This window comes from Geospiza fortis, unplaced genomic scaffold (assembly GCF_000277835.1).
Source record: "Geospiza fortis unplaced genomic scaffold, GeoFor_1.0 scaffold40, whole genome shotgun sequence".
Lineage (NCBI taxonomy): Eukaryota > Metazoa > Chordata > Aves > Passeriformes > Thraupidae > Geospiza > Geospiza fortis.
Window position 1 is genome coordinate 29,200,335 of NW_005054297.1, and position 16,017 is coordinate 29,216,351.

Consider the following 16,017-nt stretch of genomic DNA (forward strand, 5'->3'; position numbering starts at 1 on the left):
AAAACAGAAGCCTACATAAGACATGTACCTTACAGACAAAAGGCTTAAAGCATTCTTCAGTCTGAATCACCAGAGTGTGGTTTGCAAAGGGAAATCAGCTTCAAGAATTTCTGCTAGCCAAAGATGTAATCTCCAGTATTTAGAAGAATCTTCTCTTAGCACACTATGGAAACTAATACCGAAACTCATGCAGCTATATCGTGCTTCCAAAGGCATGGCACCTAGTCTCCATATCAAAAATTGCATTAGTTATCAGTGGTTCACAGCTCACACCAGATCATGTAGTAGTCTCATGTATAAAAAAGCTTGCATGGTCCATACAGTAACCTCCACACAAGTGCAATTTAAAAAACATCCGATTTTGCATGTGCAGAAGAGTGGAAAATGAAACCATGTGCATTTGATCAAAGACGGGCATGCTGGCCTTCCCCTTAGCTCTGAGAGATAATTGCACACATTTTCACATAAAATTTGAACATCACTTAATTCATCAACAGAGCCTTGCACATGCTGTACCACAAAGAAAACACTTCAGACATCTTCACAGGAAGAGAAAACCCCACAGACAGAGGTGCTCTGCATAAGAAATGTATTACTTTCACAGATTGAAGAGAAGTCAGATTGTGATCTTCCTTAAAACCCTGGTTTTCCCTCTCCCTTTAGGCAGATACATTCCCCTACAGAGGCCAAGAAATTACTGAGCAAAGGTTCACTCCAGCTCCCACAGTCCCCTCCAAGCCCCATGAGTAAATCAATACAGGCAACTCCTTTGGCTTCTACCAAAATGTCTGCAGAGGTATGTGATCTACGCCAAATAGCTCTGGAAAAGGCATAATACCTTTACTGTGAAGCTCTAGCACCAGTTTGTATGTCCAGTACAACTGGATACACAGAAGGGCCACTTCTCCTTGGAATGAAACACAGAATTTGAGATTAGGTCCAAAATCCTCTATTTTAGATCCTCTAGGGCATAGCAGAGTAATAGCTAGTGGCATCTTATCAGAGAACAGACTGGGGGAAATGGCATCTTATGGATATGCCTTGCTTGCCATTACCTCGTTGTGATGCCAGCTGGTGATGTGTAGAACACCCACCACAAATAACATATGGGAATTCAGGAGCCAAAAGTCTCCCATGACAGTTACCTTCCAGACCATATGATGACCCTGTAAGCCTTTGTGTCACCAAGCAAATTTAAGGGATCAAAATCAAACCTCCCAGAGACTTCTACACAGCATTTTAATGCCCCTTTTCAGTGATGGGGATTTATTAGCTGTTGTTTGTGGAGGAATGACCAGGAATAGAGCAGCTGATATTCTTAATGAAGGCTTGACAGCTCATCTTTGTATAAATAGAGTTAGTTAATACACTCTGCATATAACAACCAAGAAGGCTAACGTGAAGGACTGGAAAAAAAGGAAGCAACCCCAAAAGAAAAAGAAGAAATTAATAAACAAGAGAGGGACCTAAGACTTCCATCCTCTTCATCATCTCCTCTCACAGAGGTCAAAACAGAACATAATGTTTCAGCCACTTCTTCTCTGATGTGACTATTGCTATTGGAATAAAATATTTTCTTGAGTATATCTGCTCCCATTTGCCTTGCACAACTACAGTCAAAAAGATTTCTGTATTAACCTTGGGGTAAAAGTTCCCTGTCCAGTAGGGACTCCTCCCTTGTTCCACAGAAATACCCAAGATATCACTTCCACACTTGAGGGGTTATGATTGCCGAGAGCAACTTCTCCCCTTCTTTTGTGTCAGTTAAAATAAAGCAGCCTGATTTTGAATTCCCATATAAACCTAGCTTCAAGTCAGCACAGCTCCACCAGAGAAGCACTGCTGGAAGATGCAAAGTGCCTTTTATCTGCTAGGCTGCCTACACGTTGAGCTGAAACAATGGGTCAATTATCCCAGCACTATGTTCTTCCTGGGCTGAAAGAGGATAGTAAGTTGAGATCTCATCAATCACTCCAGCTCCTATTGCTCCTGCAGAGAGAACTGTTATGACAACAGGAGGCTGAAACTCAGGTTTATTGTAACTGAACAGATGGATTCCAAAAGTCTGGGACATTCTTGCAATGGAAAAGCTGATGAATTACAGAAGAAAAAACATATACCACTTATTTAACTTTCTGATTTTCTTCGATTCCTTGCTAGGACAAGCAAACAAATCTTAAAAGAAAAAAAAGAAAGAAATAAAAAGAGCAAATAGTAATGTCATTATTGTTTCTATATTTCATACAGTAGTGATGTCTTCTATGCCAGCACATCACCTGCCCCTTGACTTTCCTACCTCAAATCCCTAAATGGAACCCTGATTTCTGGAAGAGGTAGGGCTTACATAGTGCTAGAGAAAGTGTCTCCAGTTCCACTCCCTATTCTTTTTTTCTGTACCGGCCAGTGGTGTTAACATTTGACAGAAGGGTAGCAGCCAAGAGACTACATTTCTATATGAAGATTGCTAGCTAAGCAGGGGACAGAAACCTAAAGCAGTGCTCCCAACAGCTAACAACAGTTGCCAAAACATCCACACTCTCTGGGCAGAGGGAGACAGGGGAGACTAGAGATGGTGCGCAATCCACAGCCTGGGATTACAGCAGGGGATGTAGGACACTTGGTTGGAAAGCAGGTTACACTGCTCAGAAACAGATCTCTGTACAATTGCAATAAAAATTTCTCTCTCCCCCCAGCAAAATAGAAGAGAAACACTTCTGAAGATGCATTGTAATGAGAGAATGCATGCCTTGTGGCTGTGTAAAACAGCAAGAAAACAGTTTCTGAATGCAACCTTTCTTCTGTGTGTGTTGCACATGCCTGCACACACAGCCAGAATGCACACTCACCCTGCACACAGAACCCAAAGGCGTGTGTAAGCACACAGAACTCAGTACACACTTCATGGTCACTCACACAGGGGAACAGTTAAACTCAGCAATCACTGCAAGTATATCCATGCATATGTGCCCAGACAAAATCTGGGATTTCCAGCAAAGCTCGAGCAATTCAGTGTAATAAAAAAGGGCTCCTTGCAGCAAAGCACTTAACGAATGGCAGATTGTATCCAAAGGGTGCCATTCCCCAAGGGAGCTGAGGGATTTGGCTGGAGCATGCAGTATAAACAAATGGCCTGAAGATTTGTCAGGGTAAGGACTGCATTTAGCACAATCAGAAGGCTTCGTCTCCTCTGAGGCCCTATATATTTCATTCCCAAAGCAGATGAAGCTGCAATATTTTTCCATGCTTTAAAAGTAAAATTTTTGTGAGAGGAATCTAATTTCTGAAAACTACTGTACCCTCCCAGTATTTTCTCAGTAATGTTCTCCTCTCAGGTCCATAAGCAAAAAAAAATGAACACCTTTCATTTTAATGTAATTTCCTTATTCATTATCTTCTTAAAAACCAATCAGGGAAAATTGAAAAACCTAACAAGAGACAACACTAATTTTCTGTTTTAAATGGCTGGTACAGGCAAATAACAGCTCTGACATTGGCTACCTTCTAGAAATGACCTTTTCACTTTCCCCTATAACCCATAATTTGAAGTATTTGCAACTCCTCTTTGTCTTGGAAAAAATGTATTATTTACACCGTTTTTTCTATTCTGAGATCTTAGAATTCCTCCTGGACTACAGCTTACAGATCACTGTGTCAGACTCTGATGGAGCATCTATTTCTGATTACAGTCTGGCAAAGTAAATAACAGAAAATTGGAATTCCAAGGAAAAGACCATTTCATGTTTCATCATGTTGTTATGATGAGAAAGGCAGACTTTTAGCTTGATTGTTTTATTTTTACCAAGGGATGCTTAGTGCTATGTTTTATGTGCTCCCAGAATATGAGCCCGTGTACTCATGGTGTTCCAAAACCTCAAAATCCACAGTCAATTATACTGCTCCAGAATGGCTGCTCTAGACTCCTTGCCACCAGCTTCTCCACCAGAGGTGCTGCTGGCTCCATCTGTTCCACACAGCCATATTCCTTGTGGCTTTGAAAATGCACTGACTCTCGGAATGCTTGAGGCTGGAAGAGACCTCTGGACATCACCTGGTCCAACCCCACTGATCAAAAAGGGATAAAGTAATATCTCCAAAAATGGAGACTCTACAACCTCTCTGAGCAAACTGACAGTGTTTGACCACCCTCACACTGAAAAAGTTTTATATTTTGTTTAGACAGCACCTCTGTGTTTCAGTTTGTGCCCATTGCTTCCGGTTCTGTCATTGAGCACCACTGGAAAGGGCCTGACTCCATCCCAAACCTTCTATTCTCCAGGCTGAACAGTCCCAGTTCTCTCAGCTCTTCCTCATAGGAGGGATGCTCTGATCCTTTTATCATCTTTCTGGCCCTCTCAGAGGGGCTCTGTCAGGTAAATTCACATCTTGCTTTTGTTGGGGAGCCCAAAACTGGACACAGCACTTCAGGCCTCACTGGTACTAAGTACAGGGACAGGATCACCTCCCTCCACCTGCTGGCCACCTCTCTCCTAACAGCCCAGGGTATTTGGTGGCCTTCCTTGCCACAGCAGTGCACTCCTGGATCACAGTCCAGTTCTCACAATTGTGAGAATCCCCAGGACCCAAGGTGCCCTCCAGATGGTCAATCCCCGTTATGCACTGCTGCCCTGGGTTGTCTGTCCTCAGGTGCAGGACTTTGCATTTTGCTGTCACGAACATCATGTGACTGTTATGGCCCATTTCTCCAGCTTATCGAGGTCTCTCTGAATGACAGCACAACCATCTGGTCTCTCTCACTCCTGAGTTTTGTGTCACCTGAGATGATGATACGTTTTATTTCAAACTTTATGAGGGTTTACTCTGTATCCAGGTCATTACTGAAGAGGCTAAAGAGAATTGTCCCAGGAGAAGACCTAGATGAGGAAGGCACTGAAAACCTTAGGTATCTCTGTGTCCTTTGTCACCAAGTCCTCCACCTCATTCAGAAACAGAGCCACATTTTTCCTTTTCTCCCATTTACTGCCAATGTACTTGTAACAGCCCTTCCTTTCATGTCCTTTGTCAGATTCAGCTCCAAGTAGGCTTTGGATTTCCTAACCCCATCCCTGCATGCTTGGACATCATCTCTATGTGCCTTCTGAGTTACCTGTCCCTGTTTTTACCTCATGCATGCTGCCTATTGTGTTTTAATTTAGTTAAAATCAACTTGCTCTTCAGTGCAGCTGTCTTAGCAGGAAACCTAGCTGCCTTTGCTTGCTTTTCCTGCTCCTGAACTCAGAGAACGTGATCCTGGAAAAAAACCTACCAGATCTCCCAGACACCTCATCTCTCTGGGTTCATAACCTATGGGATTTTTCCAAACAAGACCCTGAACAGGCACAAGTTTTCTCTCCTGAAATCTAGGGCTATGGTCCTGTTATTTGCCTTGCTTCCTCATCTCAGGACCCACCATCTCACAGTCACCACAGCCAAAGCTGTCCCTGGCCTGTGCCTCCCCACCCAGCGCTTCAGAACATTTCCCCTCATTGCCTGCTCCATCACCTGCATCAGGATATCACCATGAATGAGCTCCAAAAACCTACTATGCTGCTTGTGTGCTCAGCTGTATTGTTGCTTTAGCAGATGTTGGGGTGACCAAAGCCTGCCATGAGAACTAGGGCTTGGAGACTTCTTCCAGCTGTCTGAAAGCCTCATCTCCTCCTTCCTGATCAGGGGGTCACAGTTAAAAACATTATTTACTGCATACTAGTCTGTGGCTTGTAACAATTCTGGAAGTATTTCTGTGCAGTGGTTTTTCAGTGAAAATACAAGCAAAATAAAACCTGAGTCAGCAAAAAGCTTCTCTCTATATAGTGAAGTCCATCCTCTTTTTTCCAGACATTTCACCTGTAGGCTAAAGGGCACCCAATAATTATGACTACATTTGAGCTGAAATCAAAATATAGTAACTCACAATTTGGGATATCCAGACTTATACCTCCAAAAGCACAGCTTGATTTATGGATGCCTGGCTGGAAGATATTTTGTGCCCAAGCTCCCAGCCATCGCATAAATACTGCAGCGCATAAGGTCCCCCCCTCCAAAGGAATATGTTTGCAAATACTGAACAGTATCCCCCATAATGAACTGCCAATTTAGAGAAGGGAATAACTTTTAACAAACAGTCCTGATTTGGTAGCCACAGATGGGGATAAAGCTGTACTTGTTAATGCCATCACAGTAAGTCAGGCCGTTTTTTCATTTACGCAAATCTAACCTAAAAAATAACACATAGCTATGCATTTCTATCACCTCCAATTTCAGCATGAACAAAAGAGTAAAGTAACAGATGAGTGTCAAGGAAGTATACCAAGAAGAGGTATATTACCTCTTCTCACCACTCACTATCATGCAAAGCCAACAGCATGATATTACCAGTGAGTGACCCAAGCTCAAATATGCATTACGGTGCAAATGCTCCTAAACCAGTTCAAAAAAAATAGAGCCAAAGTAGTCAGAATTTGTCCCCTCTTTATGAAATTTTTAAAAAACCACTTAAGTATATTAAAACGTGTATATATTTAATATAATATTTTTCAAAATATTTAACTGCAAGGAGCAAGATGCCAACTTCCCTCATAAGAAGAAGACATTTTCCTATAAGGTCACAGCTGAGGGGTTTTACTTTATCTATGTACATTCACACATCCAAACCTTAGCGTTGCTTAGACTGGTGACAGAGCTGAGAATCCTTCTGTGCTAGGCTAAATAATGAGGTAAGTTTCAGAGCTCAGTGCTGGGGCCTTGGAGCATTAGTGGATTCACTCTAAAAATGTCAAAAACCTCTTTGCTAGAAAACAAAACTTATACAGATAGTTGCAACATTTTGTTTGAAATATCACTGAATTAAGCAAAGCTGAAAATAGAATAATTTTTCCCCAGCCCTGTACCTCTTTCACAGAGCCACCCTCTGCTTTCCCAGAACAAGGCAAGGTAAAGAGGGTGCATATACACACACTGCTGTAAAGCAAAGCAGCTGGGAACTGACACTGCTAAATAAGTGCAATCTCATTCATCTGCTTAGTATACCAGGCAGATCTGAAGGGAAACCTCAAGAAACTGCTCAACAGTTATCATTCTCTACTAGCAAACAGCCAAAGGAAAATCTACTCAAGCATAAGGTAAGTATTCACAGACATACTGCAGACACAGGTAATAAAGGTACTAGGCCTTCTACAACTATAAATAGGTGAGAGATGCTGGATGTTTCTCTCTCTTCTTCACAAAATGAAGAAACAAAAAACATCCAAAATTCAAAGACATATCCCAAAAAATAACAGCAGGCATTTCAAATACGTGGCTAGCCCCTGTGGCTATAGCACAGCTGCGCATCGCATAGCTTTAGAGAATTAAAGCTGCTACCTGCACACTTTCTAAATGCACAGCCAGCATTAATGACACAGGCCATCTAGGAAGGATTAAGGATTAGTTATCATTTCAACCCAATGAAAGAAGATCTATATTTCTTTTTTAGGGACGTAATTCACAGGAGAATTGTGCTTGCCAACACTCTGAAAAAATAATCTTTCAGAATTCTTGCAAACTCACTGTGTTATGATTTCATCTCATGAAATACAACACGTTTACATTAAACCTCATAAAACTAAATCCTGCTGGATCTCTTCCAGGCTCAGAGAATAAACAGCTATATCAGTGATGCCTAGAACAGTAATATCTGGCCCACTGTCATATGGGATGTTCCCATTTACAGAGGGGAGCAGGTCTGCAAACAGCTACTTCACTTTGTTATTACAAAATCCTCACATATAATGAATTTCTCACATAATTGTTCTAAGAAATACTTCAAGAAGAAGGAAAAATGCTTTGAAAACCACAATACATATTTATTTATACTAGGTTTTAGGGGGAGGGGCTGTTAACCCGTTCCCTCCCTTCCCCTTAAAGTAATGCTTTGCAGAGCTGCTCTGGTTTTCAGTAAGCAGGACCAGGTTTAGTTGTCTGGGGCTCTGGTCGATAGCAAAGGGGAGAAATTTGTTGTCAAAAGAGTTCAAATGCACAGAAGAATGTATCTAATGAGTTTACTCTGTAAAACATGATTATTCTCCCTTTGCTGTCAGAAGTGCTACTCAAATTCTTTTCAGCCCTGCTGGTTGCTGGTCCAGCCCAGAGCATGAGTAAGGAAGATATCCAAATAACCAGTACACCAGGCAACACAGGTCTAGTGCTCAAGCCCTCCTCAGAATCTCAGGGCAAATGTCTTCCATAGAAACTGATGTATGGCCAAAGAATAAAAACAATTTTCTATGTGATTTAGAATCTTCTCCATTTCCCATGTAGAACTGTGCTTCAGTGCCCCAGTCCAGGCAGAGGTTTGCACGTCTTCATGTGAAAACTGAAGTTACAGACCCATATATGCAGATGTCACACATTCCATCTTGCCCATCATTTATCTGGCTAATGGCATCTCAGGCAAACCACAGCCAGGTCCACAGTGCAGGAACAGGAGCCAAGGAGCACATGAACTGACAGCACTCCTTACCGGGGCCTGAATTCCCCTAAGGTTCCCCTCCTCATTTTTTCCATTCTGACCACAAAATTCTGGATTTTAGTAGCCACAGCTGGAGGATGATACTTCTACAGTAAAAGGGAGAGGTTAACAGTGCTGTAACCTGCCTATGTCCAGTGACACTAAGCAGAGGGAGGAATCCCAAAACATGTGGTCAGGCAGGAGCCAATGGGGAAGGGACAAGGGTTCCCTGGGAATTGTAAGATCTTTTTCAAAGTGGCAGAAGAGAAACATCCCTGTTAATATGGTTGATTAGCTGACACAACAGCAGGACAAGGTCATTGACCATATCACCAGAATTAATGAGGAGGGCATGTGTGTGGAGTGCAGTAGATTGTGCCCCCAAGCTCCCTTTCAAGCAGAGGACTATGCAGGACACCTTCAGTAGCCAGACATCACACTCCCAGTCCTTCCCTGGGGCGGGGAAGACTGACAACCTAGGAATGCTCTCCATGGATTCATGGTTCTCTCAACCAGTAAACAACTTCTGTCAGAGAACTACTGTATACATAGGGTGTCAGAATTACAAACACTTGAGGGTGGGAAGAGAGAATGGCAGCTCTTCATCACCCAAGAAGCTCCAACTTTGAACTGGCTAATGACCCCAGCCCACAATTAGCCACTCTTATGAGGGGCACACCCAGGCAGACTGTGCAACACAGCGCCAGGGGAAGCCACAGGGTCCACAGGGGCAAATCATTGTGAGGGAAAGAGAAGCAAAAAAGAACAAAACATGGGTGACAGCACACCAGGGTAAGGTGAACTGGTATTGCCATTCTTAAGAGCTTACTCTGATATTTCAGGCATCATTTTCAACATAACTTCTTCATTTTCAACCAAACCAAATGAAGATAATGCAACATGGTTTCAGCTTTGTTCGTCTTTTTCAGCGTGAACTCTTTCAACCCCCAAGTGTGTAACTCTATACACTAAGTAGCAAAGGATACATGTCTGTAAATCATGGTAACTTTTATTTTTAATGTTTATAAAACTACTCAAAACAATGTGATTTCACTAATTATTCACAGATATAAATATTAATTCTAAACTGACCCTGACACACTTTCTGCTACAACTTAACTTACAGGGTCTAAACAAACCTAGTTTGCTGTGAAATCTTCTAGAGAAAAAAATACTGCACAAATAAACCAGAGAAATACATTCTCACGTTTTTTCCCAAAAATGAAGTTTTCCCTTCAGAAAGTAAGTCAACCCAACTACATACCAGTTGGGAGCATGGGATGCAAGACACTTCCCTCAAAACTAGCAATTCCAACCATAGCAGAAGATGAAGCAACAACAAACTATTTGGGTAGAAGGCAGATAAGATGGATTAGTCCCACAGTCAACAGAGAGCTGGGAATACTGAAAATATTGGAATTTACAGAAAGAAATTAATAATTTAAAGTACGAAAATCCACCAAAACAATAAATAAATGGGCTACATAGTTCTAAAACTTACCTCAGTTTCTATTACAAGTATGCATTTGCATGTACTGAGAAAGGAAAAATAGATGTGGAGAAGAGCATGTTTATAATGTATTTAAAACAGGAGTTCCTTTACAAGACTCTTCAGCTTTACTTGTCTGCACCAAGTTCAGGAAGGCAAAACTGTGCAATTCTAGCCTGAAAGCAGAATAGTAGAAGAAAGAAGAAATTTGAGATGTTCAACAAAAGTTTTAATATATTCCTTGAATACAGGGTAAATGAAACTTTCTTGCTTTTTCTCAGTTATTTCTGAACTTGTGCAAACTGCAAATGTAATACCAATACATCATAAGCCATGTCATGCAGACTGCCTCTGGGTCAGCTACTTCAAACTTCAGATTTTTAATTTTTTTTTTATTATTTGGAAATACCATCTCTAGAGTCTGCAAATATATTTAAATTACTGATTATGTGCCTACATATGCCTAGTTTGATTCTTTGAATCACTGTGTAATTTACCTCCAATGCAATACAGAGGCTTGCTGATTAGATCAATCTGACATCACTGTTTCATTGTTTTATTTTAAATAGCATAGCTTTGGGGAACAGGTTCTTCTGATCTTGCTTTTTAAAATGTTTTACTACAAATTATTATTATAAAATAATTTCCCTTGACAAGTAATGGTATCCAAACCTTGAGGCCATTAGACTAGCTAGCTATCAATCAGCAAATCTGACATTTCCTTGCAAGAAGCAATTAGTTCTGAAAGTGAGTTTCTGTACCTGCCTCACTCACACATTCATTTAGAGCTCTTTTCTCTGCCAAGCAGTGCAGAAGCAGAGCAGTCAGTGGCTATTCTTGCCCATCCATCTGCAGATTTACGTGATCCCCCAGCACACAGTTCCACACCAAAGCTCACCAGTGTCCACAGCTTCAGCCTCAGGGGGAAATCAGGGCAAGTACTAATGGCAGCTTTGGACACAAATGGCCAAAACCCACCGAAGTCCTAACAGGGGGTAAAATTTGGAGCTAGACCCCTCATGACAGTAACAACAGCAAAACTCACACAGTGGCCAACGGTGGCAGTATTCCTGTCCCCTGTCACCCAGCCCAGATGCAGGCAGCAATTCTCCTTTCTCCCCACCTGAATCACCCATGCCCCTCACAGAACCAGGCATTTTGGTACAAACACCCTGTCCTTTTGTATGGCTCACACCGTGGGGCCCCCTCTCTGCTCAAGGTGCTAGCTACTACCAGCCTGCAAATAGCAGCTAGGGGGAAAGAAAGGAAAGATTTATTACATTACAGCTTTTTAAACAAAATACACCAGGAAAACCAAGTACCATGCAATTATAGCCCTCCAGGGCATGGTTCTGCTACCTTTGCTATCCAGCACTTAGATGAGATAGATAGTAAAGGGAATGGTAATTACAAACAGAAATTCTGCGCGAGCAAAAATGCTCACCACGACAAAAACTGTAGCCAGATATAGATACATGTCAGATAAATTTGAAGGATCATAACTTACTGGAGTACTAGCATACAAATAAGTCTGGATTTATATATATACATGTGTATGTGTGTGCATAATGCAACATCTAAGCACCTATATTTACCACTTTGTATAAATGGAAAGTACAAAGCAACATTAAAAAGAATAGCTTTGGAATAATATTCCTATAGAAAACATTCCAAACTGAAAAAACTAATCTGAAAATTCAAAAATACTAAATGCAGGGAAACTACTGAGGGAATGACCACTAAAATTAGAACAGTAATAAAAGTGAAAACCTAGAAAACTCTGTGATTTGGTTTCATTTCCATTTGAAAGTAATCAGCCTCAGTTTGATCTTTTCCTCCCATGGTAGCAAACCCTGACTAAAGACGGCCTGGAGTGCCAGTCCCCAAGCAGAGTTTCTAGAGAAGAAGGGCAGCGAGCAGAAATACAGAGCACGGTGTTTCCAGGGGGAAGCTCGATACCCCGCGTCGCTGGGCAAAGGGAAACAGCACACAGTGTGCACAAGCGCCACCAAGAGGCGCCCGAGGAAGATTTTCCCCCCGTGCCGCTCCGGCGCATCCTCAACACCTTTCGAGCATGCTCGCCGCTGCATTTTCAGTGAGCATTCCAAATGAAAAGCAAAGAAAAGGAGAACTTATTTTTTAAGGGTTCCTTCCAAAGAACAGGGCGGGGGGAAGAGGGGGAGATATATCTACAGCATGTGCAGCTTTTGACAATGGAACTTTTAAATGTTGTGGCAACAGAAAACAAGATTGCTGCCCAGTATGGATCTGGAAAATGTTAAATTCCACCTTATCAGCCACTGAAACAGCACCAGGAGGGATCTGCTGCTGAGCTGCCTCACATCAAAATCTATGCAATCCTATTTTTTTCCTGTCAAATTCAACTACGAGATTCAAATAGTAATATTTCTGTAGTGTGATGTTGGAGACCATTTTTAAAGGTAAGCAGAAATTTTCCTCAGATGTTTTCATCGTGGTGAGAAAACCAGTTTCATCCTCATCACTGCCCTTTTATGAGCTGAAGAGAGTGAGCTAAAAAGCCACAGGTTTTTTGTTCCTCTACAATGTTAAGGGCAAGTCCTCAAGCTCCAATATTTTGCTTAGAAAGCCCCTGAGGTCAGTATTCCCCTAATCTGCTTGGCCTGGCTACTCCCACCAGTCAGTGGGGCTGGATTCAGTTCAGGGGTGAAAGCATCACCCAGACACTTGGGGAAGGCGGGTGCTTTGTGCCAGGTAAGGCTTGGCTGCCCACCATGCATCCGTGCCTCCCTTTGCAAATCATTGCTCTCCAAGCGGCAAATCATCCATCCTAGTCTCAGCATCTCCCACCAAGGGGAACCAGTCTGGGGCTGCCCAGAAGCTGAAAGCTCAACGTTTTCTCTAGGAAGGGCAGAGGGGTTGACACACAGCCTCTAATTAAGCCTCCCAGGTGAGGGTGCAGGCATCCCAGAGAGGTCTCAGGAGTGTCAGGCTGCAAGCCACCTGGCTAAACCCAGAACTTGGAGCATTGAGTTGGACTAAATGGTGTCTAGAAGCTCCCTCCAGCCACAACTATCCCATGATTCTGCAATCCAAAAGGACAATGACACTTTCAGGTCTGTGACAAAGGAATGTGAGGCCCAGGCTGGAAGAGTCACCAGCAACAGCAGCTTTTGCCTCAAAGCTCATCACACCACCAAAGCACCTCATAGAGTTGGGGAAAGGGAGAAGCAAAGAGACTTCCACATACAGTAGATAGCCAGGTAAGGGACTGAGTGATCCCACAGCAGAAGATATGGAAAAGTATGACACAAATTACCAAATTCATACCCTTTATTGCTGCCTGTGTTAAAGCAAGTGTGTTGCCTATTTTTTAGCAGACAGGCAAGTGTCAATACATTCTCCCCTTTCCACATCTTGGCTTTCAGGATTGGTCAAAAAAATGTACAGAAGTTCATCATTCTTATCAAGGCTTGAAAACCAGGGGAAGCAGCACCACGGTTTTAACTTAGAGGGCACAGAACAGGCACACTTTAGAACACAACACTACACTGAACTCCGTGCGTGTTCCAAGGACTCCAGTCGTTTTCCCCATAGTTCATTCATTTTCACCACCATCCATCAGGTAACTGAGGGTTGGGGGGAACTGGAGCTGAGGTTCTTTCTTTCAAGGCAGCTCATTCTCTCACCTAACTCCCAGGATTTAAGGTGATTTAAGCACTTGAGGATTAAAGGCATTTTAACAGCTTATACAGATTTAAACATCTAAAGTGGCTTAAACGCTTATGCTACTTTCAAGGCTTTAAAGTGGCTTAACTATCCACGGCACTTGACGAATTTACGGGTGCCCAAAAGCCTATGCTGTCTTTAAAACAATAAAAAACACCTTAATACATTAAAAAAAATTAAAAAAGAAATTTAAAAAAAAAGATACCTTAAAACATCTTTGTATTTTAGGAGCGCGGTCCTGCTTAGCTCCTACCAGGTCGGACCAGGTCGCGGGATGGCTTTCGTGGGAGATGGATCCCAGCGCCTCACCTGGCAGCAGCAGCGGCCCCGCACCTGCGCTGGAGAGCCGGGCCGGGGCTTATTGGGCCGAGCGTGGGCCGCTCCCGGGCCGAGCCGGGCACATCCCCCGACACATCCCCCGCTCCGCCCCGACGTGCGCCCCCGACAGCCGGGCTGGGGCAGCCGGAACAGCCCCGCTCCGCCCGCAGCGCCGTGCTAGGGGTGCGGGACCGGGCCGGGCCGGGCCGGCAGGGCGAGCATCACCCACACTCTGAGAGGGCGGCTGGGGTCGTGGTGAACGGGCACTGCTGCCCTGCAGCCACGGCGAACACGGGTTCGCAGGCTGGGAACGCCGTGCCCGAGCCGGCAGCCAGGAGCACTGACAGCAGCCTCGCCCTCTGGCGCTTTCACGTGCAAGGGATCAGAGCGAGGATACCAATGGTTGATCGGGTCTGCAGGCGTGGGCTGGTTTTGTTTACGTGATCCCAGGTAATTTCAAATTTAGAGTAAATGAGTTCACTGGGGGTCATTAAAGATGGAAATAATAAGGTCTCAATAAAACCTTGTTTCAAATCAAAGCTTAATCCAGGAAAACGTGTGGTTTTTCTGCTTATTTCCTGTGGGCTGGTGAAGCAAACAAGCAAACAATTCTGGTGAAAAGAATGAGCAGGTTTGTGTCAGAAGTGTCTCATCCTCCACCACAGAGAAGGGTGATTATCTCTAGTCTAAACAGTCTGCTCACATTTGGGTCTTTGCTTCCACTTAGCCTATCCGTGGAAAGTAGTGTATGGGGAATTTATAGAGCAGGCAAATTTTCTTCCAGTCATGCTGAAATCCACCTGAGGGGATATCAATAACTCCAAAAATATGAGAAGTAGTGGGGAAAAAAATGAGAGAGAAAAACAAGCCACAAACTTGTCCATTTTACGAAGACCTGGTGAATAGCCCAACCATTCAGGATAAGAACAAACCTGTTGGTTTGTCCTTCCACCAAAGAGGAGTTTGGGGACAGAGGCTTGCAGAACCAGCACTAAGAGCTGGAGGGGACATTCCTGGCAAGTGTCAAAGCCTACACCCTCTGCCACTTGGTAAAATAGGTTTAAAATGGGCACCATAAGCCATCAGTGGAGCTCAGTCCTATGGAAGGCACCTGAGGCCTGCACCTTACATGTGCTCTGTTTAAAAGATTAATGGCAAGAATATGTGGCAGTGTAAGAAATAAACTACTTTTAAGCCTTACCACAAGTGATACTAGACATTCAGGATATTTATTTTCCAGGTATCAAACCTCAGGAGAGAAGCTGACCTACAGGGAGGTTACATTCATCAGCTTGGCCCACTGGAAGGGATCTTGGAATCCCCACTGGTAGAGCTGGCACTGGCTTCACATGTGACAGCAGCCTGCCAGGGGAGACCTGCATGGCAGACCTGTGCCTTCCTGGTGGGAATGCTGCAGGTCCCATCTCCTTCCTATGCCACAAGCAATGAGTCACATCTCTAGGAAGCCCAGTGGGAAACTGGATGTACAGGGATCCTGCAATTTACAGAAGTCATTATGGCTGAGGCTAGCTTCCCATAAAACATCTCTATAAGGAGAAATATTCAGTAGCTGATTAATGAATGTGGTTTACCACAAAATGATACTACACAGGCCTACTCTTTTCAATAATAATCCCATAAATAATACTACTAAAAATCCAAGAATTATCCAAAGCACACTGAAACTGAGTTGTGATCCCAGCGCCTTGCCTGTTGTCTTCCCCTTGGTGTTAAATCAACACAAACACAATTTTTTAAGGGAGCTTCTAGGTGAAGACAGGAGTGAAGAGAAAGGGATGTGCCTGCGCTGCACGGAGCCAGGCCCGCGCTTTTAGCCTCAGGAAAACGTGCTAGTATTTCGAAAGCGCTTGGATTCTTCCACTCGGGGAAATCCCCCACTGGCACTCGGGGGCCATCCAGGGGCTGTGGGGCCCGGGTCCGCTGCAGGCCCCTGCTCCTGGCAGGGGAGAGCCAGGGGCAGGAGGGGCTGAGGGGCAGCAGGAGGAGATGGGGGGGC

At 43.6% G+C, this 16,017-nt stretch overlaps 1 long non-coding RNA gene across 1 annotated transcript in view; it reads right to left on the reverse strand.

The window, feature by feature from the left end:
• LOC115949514 overlaps positions 1-13,951 on the reverse strand; it is a 52,470-nt gene extending 38,519 nt beyond the window's left edge. The window contains exon 1 of the long non-coding RNA XR_004082962.1: positions 13,888-13,951. This is a non-coding gene — a long non-coding RNA (uncharacterized LOC115949514). The remainder of the gene's footprint in view (positions 1-13,887) is intronic.
• Positions 13,952-16,017: the final 2,066 nt, after the last annotated feature.